Source organism: Aegilops tauschii, chromosome 6 (genome assembly GCF_002575655.3).
Source record: "Aegilops tauschii subsp. strangulata cultivar AL8/78 chromosome 6, Aet v6.0, whole genome shotgun sequence".
In the NCBI taxonomy this organism is placed as follows: Eukaryota; Viridiplantae; Streptophyta; class Magnoliopsida; order Poales; family Poaceae; genus Aegilops; species Aegilops tauschii.
The window spans coordinates 137,530,871-137,546,861 of NC_053040.3; positions in this window are offsets into that span (position 1 = coordinate 137,530,871).

The following is a 15,991-nucleotide window of genomic DNA, read 5'->3' on the forward strand; positions in this document are numbered from 1 at the left end:
TACAATGAGCTCTTTATCACCTCCATAAACGAGAAACATATCCTTAGTCCTTTTCAGGTATTTCAGGATGTTCTTGACCGCTATCCAGTGATCCACTCCTAGATTACTTTGGTACCTCCCAGCTAGACTTATAGCAAGGCACACATCAGGTCTGGTACCCAACATTGCATACATGATAGAGCCTATGGCTGAAGCATAGGGAACATCTTTCATCTTCTCTCTATCTTCTGCAGTGGTCGGGTATTGAGTCTTACTCAACTTCACACCTTGTAACACAGGCAAGAACCCTTTCTTTGCTTGATCCATTGTGAACTTCTTCAAAACTTTGTCAAGGTATGTGCTTTGTGAAAGTCCAATTAAGCGTCTTGATCTATCTCTATAGATCTTGATGCCCAATATATAAGCAACTTCACCGAGGTCCTTCATTGAAAAACTCTTATTCAAGTATCCCTTTATGCTATCCAGAAATTCTATATCATTTCCAATCAACAATATGTCATCCACATATAATATCATAAATGCTACAGAGCTCCCACTCACTTTCTTGTAAATACAGGCTTCTCCAAAAATCTGTATAAAACCAAATGCTTTGATCACACTATCAAAGCGTTTATTCCAACTCTGAGAGGCTTGCACCAGTCCATAAATGGATCGCTGGGGCTTGCACACTTTGTTAGCTCCTTTTGGATCGACAAAACCTTCTGGTTGCATCATATACAACTCTTCTTCCAGAAATCCATTCAGGAATGCAGTTTTGACATCCGTTTGCCAAATTTCATAATCATAAAATGCGGCAATTGCTAACATGATTCGGACAGACTTAAGCATCACTACGGGTGAGAAGGTCTCATCGTAGTCAATCCCTTGAACTTGTCGAAAACCTTTCGCAACAAGTCGAGCTTTATAGACAGTAACATTACCATCAGCGTCAGTCTTCTTCTTGAAGATCCATTTATTCTCAATGGCTTGCCGATCATCGGGCAAGTCAACCAAAGTCCACACTTTGTTCTCATACATGGATCCCATCTCAGATTTCATGGCCTCAAGCCATTTTGCAGAATCTGGGCTCACCATCGCTTCTTCATAGTTTGTAGGTTCGTCATGGTCTAGTAACATAACCTCCAGAACAGTATTTCCGTACCACTCTGGTGCGGATCTTACTCTGGGTAACCTACGTGGTTTAGTAACAACTTGATCTCAAGTTCCATGATCATCATCATTAACTTCCTCACTAATTGGTATAGACGTCACAGGAACCGGTTTCTGTGATGAACTACTTTCCAATAAGGGAGCAGGTACGGTTACCTCATCAAGTTCTACTTTCCTCCCACTCACTTCTTTCAAGAGAAACTCCTTCTCTAGAAAGGATCCATTCTTAGCAACGAATGTCTTGCCTTCGGATCTGTGATAGAAGGTGTACCCAACAGTCTCCTTTGGGTATCCTATGAAGACACATTTCTCCGATTTGGGTTCGAGCTTATCAGGTTGAAGCTTTTTCACATAAGCATCGCAGCCCCAAACTTTAAGAAACGACAACTTTGGTTTCTTGCCAAACCACAGTTCATAAGGCGTCGTCTCAATGGATTTTGATGGTGCCCTATTTAACGTGAATGCAACCGTCTCTAAAGCATAACCCCAAAATGATAGCGGTAAATCAGTAAGAGACATCATAGATCGCACCATATCTAGTAAAGTACGATTACGACATTGAGACACACCATTACGCTGTGGTCTTCCGGGTGGCGTGAGTTGCGAAACTATTCCGCATTGTTTCAAATGTAGACCGAACTCGTAACTCAAATATTCTCCTCCACGATCTGATCGTAGAAACTTTATTTTCTTGTTACGATGATTTTCAACTTCACTCTGAAATTCTTTGAACTTTTCAAATGTTTCAGACTTATGTTTCATTAAGTAGATATACCCATATCTGCTCAAATCATGTGTGAAGGTGAGAAAATAACGATATCCGCCACGAGCCTCAATATTCATCGGACCACAAACATCTGTATGTATGATTTCCAACAAATCTGTTGCTCTCTCCATAGTACCGGAGAACGGCGTTTTAGTCATCTTGCCTATGAGGCATGGTTTGCAAGTACCATGTGATTCATAATCAAGTGATTGCAAAAGTCCATCAGTATGGAGTTTCTTCATGCGCTTTACACCAATATGACCCAAACGGCAGTGCCACAAATAAGTTGCACTACCATTATCAACTCTGCATCTTTTGGCTTCAACATTATGAATATGTGTATCGCTACTATCGAGATTCATAAAAAATAGACCACTCTTCATGGGTGCACGACCATAAAAGATATTACTCATATAAATAGAACAACCATTATTCTCAGATTTAAATGAATAACCGTCTCGCATGAAACAAGATCCAGATATAATGTTCATGCTCAACGCTGGCACCAAATAACAATTATTTAGGTCTAATACTAATCCCGAAGGTAGATGTAGAGGTAGCATGCCGACGGCGATCACATCGACTTTGGAACCGTTTCCCACGCGCATCGTCACCTCATCCTTGGCCAGTGTTCGCTTAATCCGTAATCCCTGTTTTGAGTTGCAAATATTAGCAACAGAACCAGTATCAAATACCCAAGTGCTACTGCGAGCTCTGGTAAGGTACACATCAATAACACGTATATCACATATACCTTTGTTCACCTTGCCATCCTTCTTATCTGCCAAATACATGGGGCAGTTCCGCTTCCAGTGACCAGTCTGCTTGTAGTAGAAGCACTCAGTCTCAGGCTTAGGTCCAGACTTGGGTTTCTTCTCCTGAGCAGCAACTTGTTTGCTGTTCCTCTTGAAGTTCCCCTTCTTCTTCACTTTGCCCTTTTTCTTGAAACTGGTGGTCTTATTGACCATCAACATTTGATGCTCCTTCTTGATTTCTACCTCCGTAGCCTTTAGCATTGCGAAGAGCTCGGGAATCGTCTTATCCATCCCTTGCATGTTATAGTTCATCACGAAGCTCTTGTAGCTTGGTGGTAGTGATTGAAGAATTCTGTCAATGACGCTATCAACCGGAAGATTAATTCCCAGTTGAATCAAGTGATTATTATACCCAGACATTTTGAGTATATGCTCACTGACATAACTATTCTCCTCCATCTTGCAGCTCTAGAACTTATTGGAGAGTTCATATCTCTCAATCCGGGCATTTGCTTGAAATATCAACTTCAACTCCTGGAACATCTCATATGCTCCATGACGTTCAAAACGTCGTTGAAGTCCCGGTTCTAAGCCGTAAGGCATGGCACACTGAACTATCGAGTAGTCATCAGCTTTGCTCTGCCAGACGTTCATAACATCTGGTGTTGCTCCTGCAGCAGGTCTGGCACCTAGCGGTGCTTCCAGGACGTAATTCTTCTGTGCAGCAATGAGGATAATCCTCAAGCTACGGACCCAGTCCGTGTAATTGCTACCATCATCTTTCAACTATGCTTTCTCAAGGAACGCATTAAAATTCAACGGAACAATAGCACGGGCCATCTATCTACAATCAACATAGACAAGCAAGATACTATCAGGTACTAAGTTCATGATAAATTAAAGTTCAATTAATCATATTACTTAAGAACTCCCACTTAGATAGACATCCCTCTAATCCTCTAAGTGATCACGTGATCCAAATCAACTAAACCATGTCCGATCATCACGTGAGATGGAGTAGTTTCAATGGTGAACATCACTATGTTGATCATATCTACTATATGATTCACGCTCGACCTTTCGGTCTTAGTGTTCCGAGGCCATATCTGTTATACGCTAGGCTCGTCAAGTTTAACCTGAGTATTCCGTGTGTGCAACTGTTTTGCACCCGTTGTATTTGAACGTAGAGCCTATCACACCCGATCATCACGTGGTGTCTCAGCACGAAGAACTTTCGCAACGGTGCATACTCAGGGAGAACACTTATACCTTGATAATTTAGTGAGAGATCATCTTATAATGCTACCGTCAATCAAAGCAAGATAAGATGCATAAAAGATAAACATCACATGCAATCAATATAAGTGATATGATATGGCCATCATCATCTTGTGCTTGTGATCTCCATCTCCGAAGCACCGTCATGATCACCATCGTCACCGGCGCGACACCTTGATCTCCATCGTAGCATCGTTGTCGTCTCGCCAATCTTATGCTTCTACGACTATCTCTACTGCTTAGTGATAAAGTAAAGCATTACAGGGCGATTGCATTGCATACAATAAAGCGACAACCATATGGCTCCTGCCAGTTGCCGATAACTCGGTTACAAAACATGATCATCTCATACAATAAAATTTAGCATCATGTCTTGACCATATCACATCACAGCATGCCCTGCAAAAACAAGTTAGACGTCCTCTACTTTGTTGTTGCAAGTTTTACGTGGCTGCTACGGGCTGAGCAAGAACCGTTCTTACCTACGCATCAAAACCACAATGATAGTTTGTCAAGTTGGTGTTGTTTTAACCTTCGCAAGGACCGGGCGTAGCCACACTCGGTTCAACTAAAGTTGGAGAAACTGACACCCGCCAGCCACCTGTGTGCAAAGCACGTAGGTAGAACCAGTCTCGCGTAAGCGTACGCGTAATGTCAGTCCGGGCTGCTTCATCCAACAATACCGCCGAACCAAAGTATGACATGCTGGTAAGCAGTATGACTTATATCACCCACAACTCACTTGTGTTCTACTCATGCATATGACATCTACGCATAAAACCTGGCTCGGATGCCACTGTTGGGGAACGTAGTAATTTCAAAAAAATTCCTACGCACACGCAAGATCATTGTGATGCATAGCAACGAGAGGGGAGAGTGTTGTCCACGTACCCTCGTAGACCGAAAGCGGAAGCGTTAGCACAACGCGGTTGATGTAGTCGTACGTCTTCATGATTCGATCGATCAAGTACCGAACGCACGGCACCTCCGAGTTCAGCACACGTTCAGCCCGATGATGTCCCTTGAACTCCGATCCTGCCGAGTGTCGAGGGAGAGTTTCGTCAGCACGACGGTGTGGTGAAGATGATGATGTTCTACCGACGCAGGGCTTCGCCTAAGCACCGCTACAGTGTTATCGAGGTGGACTATGGTGGAGGGGGGCACCGCACACGGCTAAAAGATCAAATCAATTGTTGTGTCTTTGGGGTGCCACCTGCCCTCGTATATAAAGGAGCAAGGGGGGAGGTGCGGCCGGCCAGGAGGAGGCGCGCCAGGAGGAGTCCTACTCCCACCGGGAGTAGGACTCCCTCCCTTCCTTGTTGGATTAGGAGAAGGGGGGAAAGAGGAGGGAGAGAGGAAGGAAAGGGGGGGCGCCGCCCCCCTCTCCTTGTCCTATTCGGACTAGGGGGGAGGGGCGCGTGGCCCTGCCCTGGCCGCCTCTCCTCTTCTCCACTAAGGCCCACTATGGCCCATTAAGTCCTCGGGGGGTTCCGGTAACCCCTCGGTACTACGGTAAAATCCCGATTTTACCCGGAACACTTCCGATATCCAAATATAGGCTTCCAATATATCGATCTTCATGTCTCGACCATTTCGAGACTCCTCGTCATGTCCGTGATCACATCCGGGACTCCGAACAGACTTCGGTACATCAAAACTCATAAACTCATAATATAACCATCATCGAAACTTTAAGCATGCGGACCCTACGGGTTCGAGAACTATGTAGACATGACCGAGACATGTCTCCGGTCAATAACCAATAGCGGAACCTGGATGCTCATATTGGCTCTACGAAGATCTTTATCAGTCAGACCGCATAACAACATACGTTGTTCCCTTTGTCATCGGTATGTTACTTGCCCGAGATTCGATCGTTGGTATCCCAATACCTAGTTCAATCTCGTTACCGGCAAGTCTCTTTACTCGTTCTGTAATACATCATCCCACAACTATCTCATTAGTTGCAATGCTTGCAAGGCTTAAGTGATGTGCATTACCGAGTGGGCCCAAAGATACCTCTCCGACAATCGGAGTGACAAATCCTAATCTCAAAATACGTTAATCCAACAAGTACCTTCGGAGACACCTGTAGAGCACCTTTATAATCACCCAGTTACGTTGTGACGTTTTGGTAGCACACAAAGTGTTCCTCCGGTAAACGGGAGTTGCATAATCTCATAGTCATAGGAACATGTATAAGTCTTGAAGAAAGCAATAGCAACATACTAAATGGTCGAGTGCTAAGCTAACGGAATGGGTCAAGTCAATCACATCATTCTCCTAATGATGTGATCCCATTAATCAAATGACAACCCATGTCTATGGCTAGGAAACATAACCATCTTTGATCAACGAGCTAGTCAAGTAGAGGCATACTAGTGACACTCTGTTTGTCTATGTATTCACACAAGTATTATGTTTCTGGTTAATACAATTCTAGCATGAATAATAAACATTTATCATGATATAAGGAAATAAATAATAACTTCATTATTGCCTCTAGGGCATATTTCCTTCAGCCTCTTCCACGAGCAAAACATGATCAGCACCAAGGCTCCATGGGTGTTAGAATCATTACTGTGTAATCTCGATTATTAACTCTAGTGCAAGTGGGAGACTGAAGGAAATATGCCCTAGAGGCAATAATAAAGTTATTATTTATTTCCTTATATCATGATAAATGTTTATTATTCATGCTAGAATTGTATTAACCGGAAACATAATACTTGTGTGAATACATAGACAAACAGAGTGTCACTAGTATGCCTCTACTTGACTAGCTCGTTGATCAAAGATGGTTATGTTTCCTAGCCATTGACATGGGTTGTCATTTGATTAATGGGATCACATCATTAGGAGAATGATGTGATTGACTTGAGCCATTCCGTTAGCTTAGCACTCGATCTTTTAGTATGTTGCTATTGCTTTCTTCATGACTTATACATGTTCCTATGACTATGAGATTATGCAACTCCCGTTCACCCGAGGAACACTTTGTGTGCTACCAAACGTCACAACATAACTGGGTGATTATAAAGGTGCTCTACAGGTGTCTCCAAAGGTACTTGTTGGGTTGGCGTATTTCAAGATTAGGATTTGTCACTCCGATTGTCGGAGAGGTATCTCTGGGCCCACTCGGTAATGCACATCACTTAAGCCTTACAAGCATTGCAACTAATGAGTTAGTTGCGGGATGATGTATTACGGAACGAGTAAAGAGACTTGACGATAACGAGATTGAACTAGGTATTGAGATACCAACGATCGAATCTCGGGCAAGTAACATACCGATGACAAAGGGAACAACGTATGTTGTTATGTGGTTTGACCGATAAAGATCTTTGTAGAATATGTGGGAGCCAATATGAGCATCCAGGTTCCGCTATTGGTTATTGACCGGAGACATGTCTCGGTCATGTCTACATAGTTCTCGAACCCGTAGGGTCCGCACGCTTAAAGTTTGATGACGGTTATATTATGAGTTTATGTGTTTTGATGAACCGAAGGTAGTTTGGAGTCCCGGATGTGATCACGGACATGACGAGGAGTCTCGAAATGGTTGAGACATAAAGATTGATATATTGGACGACTATATTCGGACACCGGAATGGTTCCGGGGGTTATCGGATATATACCGGAGTACCGGGGGTTACCGGAACCCCCCCGGGGTTTAATGGGCCTACATGGGCCTTAGTGGAGAAGAGGAGGGGCGGCCAGGGCAGGCCGCGCGCCCCCTCCCCCTCTAGTTCGAATTGGACTAGGAGGGGGCGGCGCCCCCCTTTCCTTCCTCTCTCCCTCCTCCTTCCCCCCTTCTCCTAATCCAACAAGGAAGGGAGGGAGTCCTACTCCTGGTGGGAGTAGGACTCCTCCTGGCCGGCCGCCTCTCCCCCCTTGCTCCTTTATATACGGGGGCAGGGGGCACCCCATAGACAAAACAATTGATCATTGATCTCTTAGCCGTGTGCGGTGCCCCCCCCACCAGAATCCACCTCGATAATATTGTAGCGGTGCTTAGGCAAAGCCCTGCGTCGGTAGAACATTATCATCGTCACCACGCCGTCATGCTAACGAAACTCTCCCTCAAAGCTCGGCTGGATCGGAGTTCGAGGGACGTCATCGAGCTGAACGTGTGCTGAACTCGGAGGTGCCGTGCGTTCGTTCCTTGATCGGTCGGATCGTGAAGACGTACGACTACATCAACCGTGTTGCGCTAACGCTTCCGCTTTCGGTCTACGAGGGTACGTGGACAACACTCTCCCCTCTCATTGCTATGCATCACCATGATCCTGTGTGTGCGTAGGAATTTTTTTGAAATTACTACGTTCCCAACACTTTCATCAATATAATCATCATAAATAGGAGGCATGCAATCATCATAATAAAATTTCTCATCAAAACTTGGGGGACTAAAAATATCATCTTCATCAAACATAGCATCCCCAAGCTTATGGCTTTGCATATCATTAGCATCATGGATATTCATAGAATTCATACTATCAACATTGCAATCATGCTCATCATTCAAAGATTTTTTGTCAAACATTTAATAGAATTCTTCTTCTATCAATTGAGCACAGTTTTCCTTTCCATCATTTTCAAGAAAGACATGATAAAGACGAATAATATGATGCAACCTCAATTCCGTTTTTTGTAGTTTTATTTTGTAAACCAAACTAGTGATAAAAAAAGAAACTAAAAGATTCAATTGCAAGATCTAAAGATATACCTTCGGGCTTCAAGCACTCACCCCCCGGCAACGGTGCCAGAAAAGAGCTTGATGTCTACTACGCAACTTTATCCTTGTAGACTCGTGTTGGGCCTCCAAGTGCAGAGTTTTGTAGGATGGTAGAAATTTTCCCTCAAGTGGATGACCTAAGGTTTTATCAATCCATGGGAGGTGTAGGATGAAGATGGTCTCTCTCAAGCAACCCTGCAACCAAATAACAAAGAGTCTCTCTTGTGTCCCCAACACACCAAATACAATGGTAAATTGTATAGGTGCACTAGTTCAGCGAAGGGATGGTGATACAAGTGTAATAATGATAGTAGATATTGATTTTTGTAATGGTAACAATAAAAAACAGCAAGGTAACGAGTAGCAAAAATGAGCACAAACGGTATTGCAATGCTTGAAAATGAGGCCTATGGTCTGTAATTTCACTAGTGCAATCTCTCAACAATGATAATCTAATTGGATCATATAACCATCCCTCAACGTGCGATGAAGAATCACTCCAAAGTTCCTATCTAGCGGAGAACATAAGAAGAAATTGTTTGTAGGGTATGAAACCACCTCAAAGTTATTCTTTCCGTTCGATCTATTCAAGAGTTCGTACTAAAATAACACAAAGTTATTCTTTCTGTTCAATCTATCCAAGAGTTCGTACTAAAATAACACCATATGATACGCATCAACCAACTCTAATGTCACCTAGATACTCCAATGTCACCACAAGTATCCATGAGTTAATTATATGATATGCATCAAATAATTTCAGATTCATAATAGTATAATACTCAATCCAACACAAAGAACCTCAAAGAGTGCCCCAAGATTTCTACCGGAGAAACAAGGACGAAAACGTGCATCAACCCCTATGCATAGATTACCCCAATGTCACCTCGGGAATCCGCGAGTTGAGTGCCAAAACACATATCAAGTGAATCAATATTGTACCCCATTGTCACCACGGGTATTCATAGCAAGACATACATCAAGTGTTCTCAAATCCATAAAAGTATTCAATCTGATAAGAACAAAATCTCAAAGGGAAAACTCAATTCACAACAAGATAGAGAAGGGAAAACACCATATGATCCAACTATATTAACAAAGCTTGTGATACATCAAGATCGTGACATCTCAAGAACATGAGAAAGAAAGAGAGAGAGAGAGAGAGAGAGAGATTAAACACATAGCTACTGGTACAGACCCTCAGCCTCGAGGGTGGACTACTCCCTCCTCATCATGGTGGCCATAGGGATGATGAAGATGGCCACCGGTGATGATTACCCCCTCCGGCAGGGTGTCGGAATGGGCTCCCGATTAGTTTTTCGTGGCTACAGTGTCTTGCGGCGGCAGAACTTTCAATCTATCGACTCCCCTAGGATTTTTGGAATATTTGCGAATTTATAGGGCGAAGAGGTGGTGCGGGAGGCTTCCGAAATGGGCACAACCCACCTGGGCGCGACTGGGCCCCCCAGGCGCGCCCCGGTGGGTTGTGCTCCCCTTGGAGCCACCCTCTGGTACTTCTTTGGCCGATATGGTGTCTTCTGGTCTGGAAAAATTCTCCACAAAGTTTCGCTGCGTTTGGACTCCATTTGGTATTGATTTTCTGCGATGTAAAAAACAAGCAAAAAACAGCAACTGGCACTGGGCACTATGGCAATAGGTTAGTCCCAAAAAATGATATGACGTTGCTATAAAATGATTGTAAAACTTCCAAAAATGATAATATAACAGCATGGAACAATCAAAAATTATAGATACGTTGGAGACGTATCAATGAACATGTTAGGCAACACTCCACATCAAAAATTCTGTTTTTATCACTTACCTACTTGAGGACGAGCAGAAATTAAGCTTGGGGATGTTGATACATCTCTAATGTATCTATAATTTTTTATTGTTTCATGCTGTTAAGTTATCAATCTTGGATGTTTTATATTCATTAACTAGCAACTTTATATCATTTTTGGGATTAACCTATGGACATAGTGCCCAATGCTAGTTGTTGTTTTCTGCTTGCTTTTACTTTACAGAATATCAATAGTAAACAAAGTCCACATGCCACGAAACTTTTTGGAGATTTTTTTCCTACTAGGCACCAGGGCGCGCTAGAGGCCCAGGCGCGCCCTGGTGGGTAGTGGAGCACACAGGAACCTTCTGGACTCACTTCCACCTCTATAAATACTCTAAAATCCCAAAAACTCTAGGGGAGTCGACGAAACACTTTTCCAGCCGCCGCAAATTCCAGAACCATGAGATCCATTCTAGAGGCCTTTTTGGCACTCTGCCGGAGGGGGTAACAATCATGGAGGGGTTCTTCATCATCCTTGTTGCCCCTCTGATGATGCGTGAGTAGTTTACCACAGACCTACGGGTCCGTAGCTAGTAGCTAGATGGCTTCTTCTATCTTTTTGATCTTCAATACAATGTTATCCTCGATGTTCTTGGAGATCTATTTGATGTAACTCCTTTTTTATGTGTGTTTGTTGGAATCCGATGAATTGTGGGTTTATGATTAGTTCTATCCATGAATTTTATTTCAGCCTTCTTTGAACTTATATGCACGATTATTATAGCCTTGTATTTCTTCTCCAAAATTTTGGTTTGGTGTGACCAACTAGATTGATTTTTCTTGCCATGGGAAGAGGTGCTTTGTGATGGGTTCAATCTTTCGGTGCTCAATCTCAGTGACAGAAAGAGACATGACACACACGTATCATTGCTATTAAGGGTAATAAGATGGGGTTTGCTCATACGTGGGTTTATCTTGTCTACGTCATGTCATCGTTCTTATTGCATTACTCTGTTTTCCCATGAACTTAATACACTAGATGCACGTTGTATAGCGGTCCATGTGTGGAGTAATACTAGTAGATGCAGCAAGGAGTCGGTGTAGTAATCTTGGACGTCATGACTATATACATGATCATTGCCTTGGGTATCGTCATGATTATTCACTTTTCTATCAATTTCCCAACAGTAATTTGTTTACCCATTGTATGCTATTTTCTTGAGAGAAGCCTCTAGTGAAAACTACAGCCCCCAGGTCTATTTCCTATCATATTAAATCTAAAAATAACTTTCTGCACTTTTTATTTATTTATTTTATTTTGTGTTTTAGTTAGATATATTTATCAAATCTCATACAATTTAATCTATCTCAATAACTTTGAGGGATTGACAACCCCTCTTACGTGTTGGGTTGCAAGTATTTGTTGTTTGTGTGCAGGTGTTGTTTACATAGTGTTTCTTGTTTCTCCTGCTGGATTGATAACCTTGGTTTCATAACTAAGGGGAATACTTACCTTTGCTGTGTTGCATCATCCTCTCTTCCGGGAATTACCAACGCAGATACAAGCAATGAGAGGGGCCCACTAGGCACCAGGGCACGCCAGGGGCCTCTAGCGCGCCCTGGTGGGTAGTGGGGCCCACGAGCATCGTTTTGACCTCCTCCGCCTCTATTAATACTCTAAAATGCCAAAACCCTCAGGGGAGTCCACGAAATACTTTTTCCTCAACCGCAAGTTCCAGAACCATGAGATCCGTTTTAGAGGCCTTTTCCAGCACTCTGGCAGAGGGAGAAACGATCACAGAGGGGTTCTTCATCATCCTTGCTGCCCCTCTGATGATGCGCGAGTAATTTACCACAGACCTACGGGTTCGTACTTAGTAGCTAGATGGCTTCGTCTCTCTTTTCGATCTTCAATACAATGTTATCCTCGGTGTTCTTGGAGATTTATTTGACGTAATGACTTTTTGCGGTGTGTTTGTTGGGATCCGATGAATTGTGAGTTTATGATCAGATCTATCCATGAATATTATTTGGGTTTATCTAAATTCTTTTATGCATGATTATTATAGCTTCATATTTATTCTTTGATTTATTGGTTTGGTTTGGCACATTAGATTGATTTACCTTGCCATGTGAAGAGGTGCTTTTGTAATGGGTTCGATCTTGCGGTGCTCAGTCCCAGTGACAAAAAGGGACATGACACATATGTACCAAAGTATTAAGGGTAAAAAGATGGGGTTTATTCATACGTGAGTTTATCTTGTCTACATGATGTCATCTTGCTTAAAGCATTACTCCGTTTTTCCATGAACTTAATATACTAGATGCATGCTAGATAGTTGCTGATGTGTGGAGTAATAGTAGTAGATGCAGGCAGGAGTCGGTCTGCTAATCTTGGATGTGATGCCTATATACATGATCATTGCCTTGAATATCACAATAATTATTTTCTTTTTTGTCAATTGCCCAACAGTAATTTGTGTACCCACGGTATGTTAATTTCTCGAGAGAAGCTCTAGTGAAAACTATGGTCCCCGAGTATATTTTCTATCATATATTAAAACCAAAAATACCTTGCTGCAGTTTTTCTTTATTTTTTTATTTTGTATTTTTAGTTAGATTTATTTATTAAAACATATACGATTTAATCTTGCTCATGACCGGTGAGGGATTGACAACCCCTCTACGCGTTGGGTTGCAAGTATTTGCTGTTTGTGTGCGGGTGTTGTTTACATAGTGTTGCTTGGTTCTCCTACTGGATTGATAACCTTGGTTTCATAACTAAGGGAAATACTCATCTCTATTGTACTGCATCATCCTCTCCTCTTCGGGGAAATCCCAAAGCAGCTCACAAGTAGAAATCACCTCCATGCCTCTTCCTCTCTTTTCCTCTCTTTTGAAAGCTTTTGACCAACCAGCCTTATGTGAGGATTTTCATCTTCCTCGTCATTGACTTCAATGAATATGCTAAGTCGTGACCTATTTGGTATGGTTGCGAAGTTCCTCCGGATCCACTTCTCATTGGCAATTAGTTCCTTGTAGTAATGGTGCAATGTGATTGCCTTGCTGAAAGAACATATGGTGCCCCCATGTTTGGTTTTGGTACTTGATGACAATCTCTGTGGACTAATGGTTGCCTTGAGTTATATTTGAAGGGTTTGTCCATAGGTATTGCTTGAAGACCATTGGTTGGTTTCAAGGTTATTAGAAGAAGAATATGTGTTTACCAAGGTACTATTCAAGGATTTATCCAAAGATTGGTCACGTGAGAGTTGAGCCTATTGCAAGAATGTCTTGAAGAAGAAGATTGTGCGAACATTCATGTTTACCTTCAAGACATCATCTTAACGAAGAGAGTTGGAAAGATACAAGGTTGATCAAGACTAAGTACAATGAGTGATTCAAGTTGATCAACACACAAAAGCGTATTAGATGTACCGAGTGGGATCAAGTGATCTCATGGCATGGTAAGCATTGTTCATTACGCTTTGTGTACTAACCCATAGTCTTCATTGTGGGGTTAGGTGTATTTCCATTGGCGTGCATCAAAAGGAAGATAGCATATAACCCATAGAGGATGACATCAAGTGGTGACCGTCATCAAGGTTGCGGTGTGCAAGTTCAAGTGGAGCATCACGAAGAGATCTTGCACTACAAAAAAAAGACACATCCGTGACTTTTTGGGCCGAACGAAAAAAATTGTCATACTTATGACACTTCTATGACGATAATTGTGACAAAACCCGGTATCATCATAGATGTGGTGGGCTCCTATTTCTATGACAAAAAATAATGACAGAAAATGGGCTTTTCGTCCTGGGCGGGCCGGAGACGCAGCTGCATGACATTCTTTGGGCCGTCCATGATGGAAAAAACCGTGGTTGAAGCAAGGGCGGGGAAAATATCGGGGAGTTCCCGGTTACGGTGGGTGGTCGGGGCCGAGCAATGCACGGAGGTTTGCGTGTTTCTCTCGTACACGTACGCGCGTGTGTGCGAGGCATTGCGCTCTAACTGGACCCGAGCGAGTCGTTGGGCTCTAACTGAACCCAAGCAATTGCACTGCAGGCTACGCGTTACTGAACCCGAGCGATCGATCGATGGCTGTTAACTGAACCCGATCGAGCGATTCCTTCGCTACTGCTGCTAACTGAAGCCGATCGAACCTACTGCCTCTTGATGAACAGTGAGCATTGTTGGGGGTGGATGAACAGTTCCCGGTGGGGGTGGATGAACAGGACCCCGTGGTAGTAGAGGCCGTTGCCGCTGGATGAACAGGACCCCGATTGATCGAGCCGTTGGGGGTGGATGAACAGGACCCCATGGAGGGCTGGATGAATAGGACGACCCCGTGGAGGGCTGGTTGAATAGTAGCCGGTGGAGGGCTGGATGAACAGTAGCCCGTGGAGGGATGGTTGAACAGGACCCCGTGGAGAGGGCTGGTTGAACAGTAGCCGGTGGAGGAGCGGTGGAGGCTGGATGAACAGGAGCCCGTGGATGAACAGTCGCAGGTGGAGGCTGGAGGAGGTCGACGGTGGATGAACAGTAGCCCGTGGAGGCTGGAGGAGGTCGACGGTGGAGATGAACAGTATCCCGTGGAGTCCCGTTTTGTGGTACGCCAACCCCTCCCGATGAACAGGACCCCCGTTTCGACCGTAGCGCTCCAAAACAAGTCAGTTTCCTCCGTTTTGCGGTACACCACACCCCTCCCGATCAACAGGACCCCATTTCGACCGTAGGAGGTCCAAGAGAAGTCCGTTTTTTCCGTTTTGCGGTATGCCAGACCCCTCCCGATGAACAGGATCCCGTTTTGACCGTGGCCGGTCGAACACAAGGTTGTTTCCTCCGTTCTGCGGTACGCCAGGCCTCGTTTTGATCGGCTGTTCCATCCAAGCCGGTTGGCTCCCGATGAACACGACGTATTCCGTTGCCTCCCGATGAACACGATGGATTCCATTGCCTCCCCATGAACACGACGATGACGCAGTTTCTCCGTTCCGACCCAGCCATGTACACGAGCCCTGGCCGTACGTATGCGCGAGTAGTCGTTCGAGACCCCGCCCGTATGTACGTACGTGGCCGTATTTACTTTCTTGCACCCTGGCTGTACGTACGTGTACATGCTACGTGCGCACCTCTACTACGACACGTGCCCTTCCTTACACGGCCACGGTTCATCGCTGCAACATGCAGACAGAGATCGACCAGTATGTACGTACACGTCCGCGACCAGAATGACAACGCTACGTATGCTTCGACCGGGTGGGTCCCGACTGTCAGGCAGTTCCTTGCGTGCGAGGATGTAGCTGCTGGGTCCCAGCAGTCAGGGGAAACATTTTTTCGTGAAATACGGTGGCCCGTCCGGTCGGTCCCTCCTGTTAGGTGGAGGAATCATTATTTTCCGCGTAATAAGGAGGCACTTCCTTGCTGCGGCCGTGGACCCAGCTGTCAGCCTCTCCACGTACAGTACTCTTCCGATGGAAGTCGTTCCTTGACCACATTGACCACGCCGCGTCGAGAGC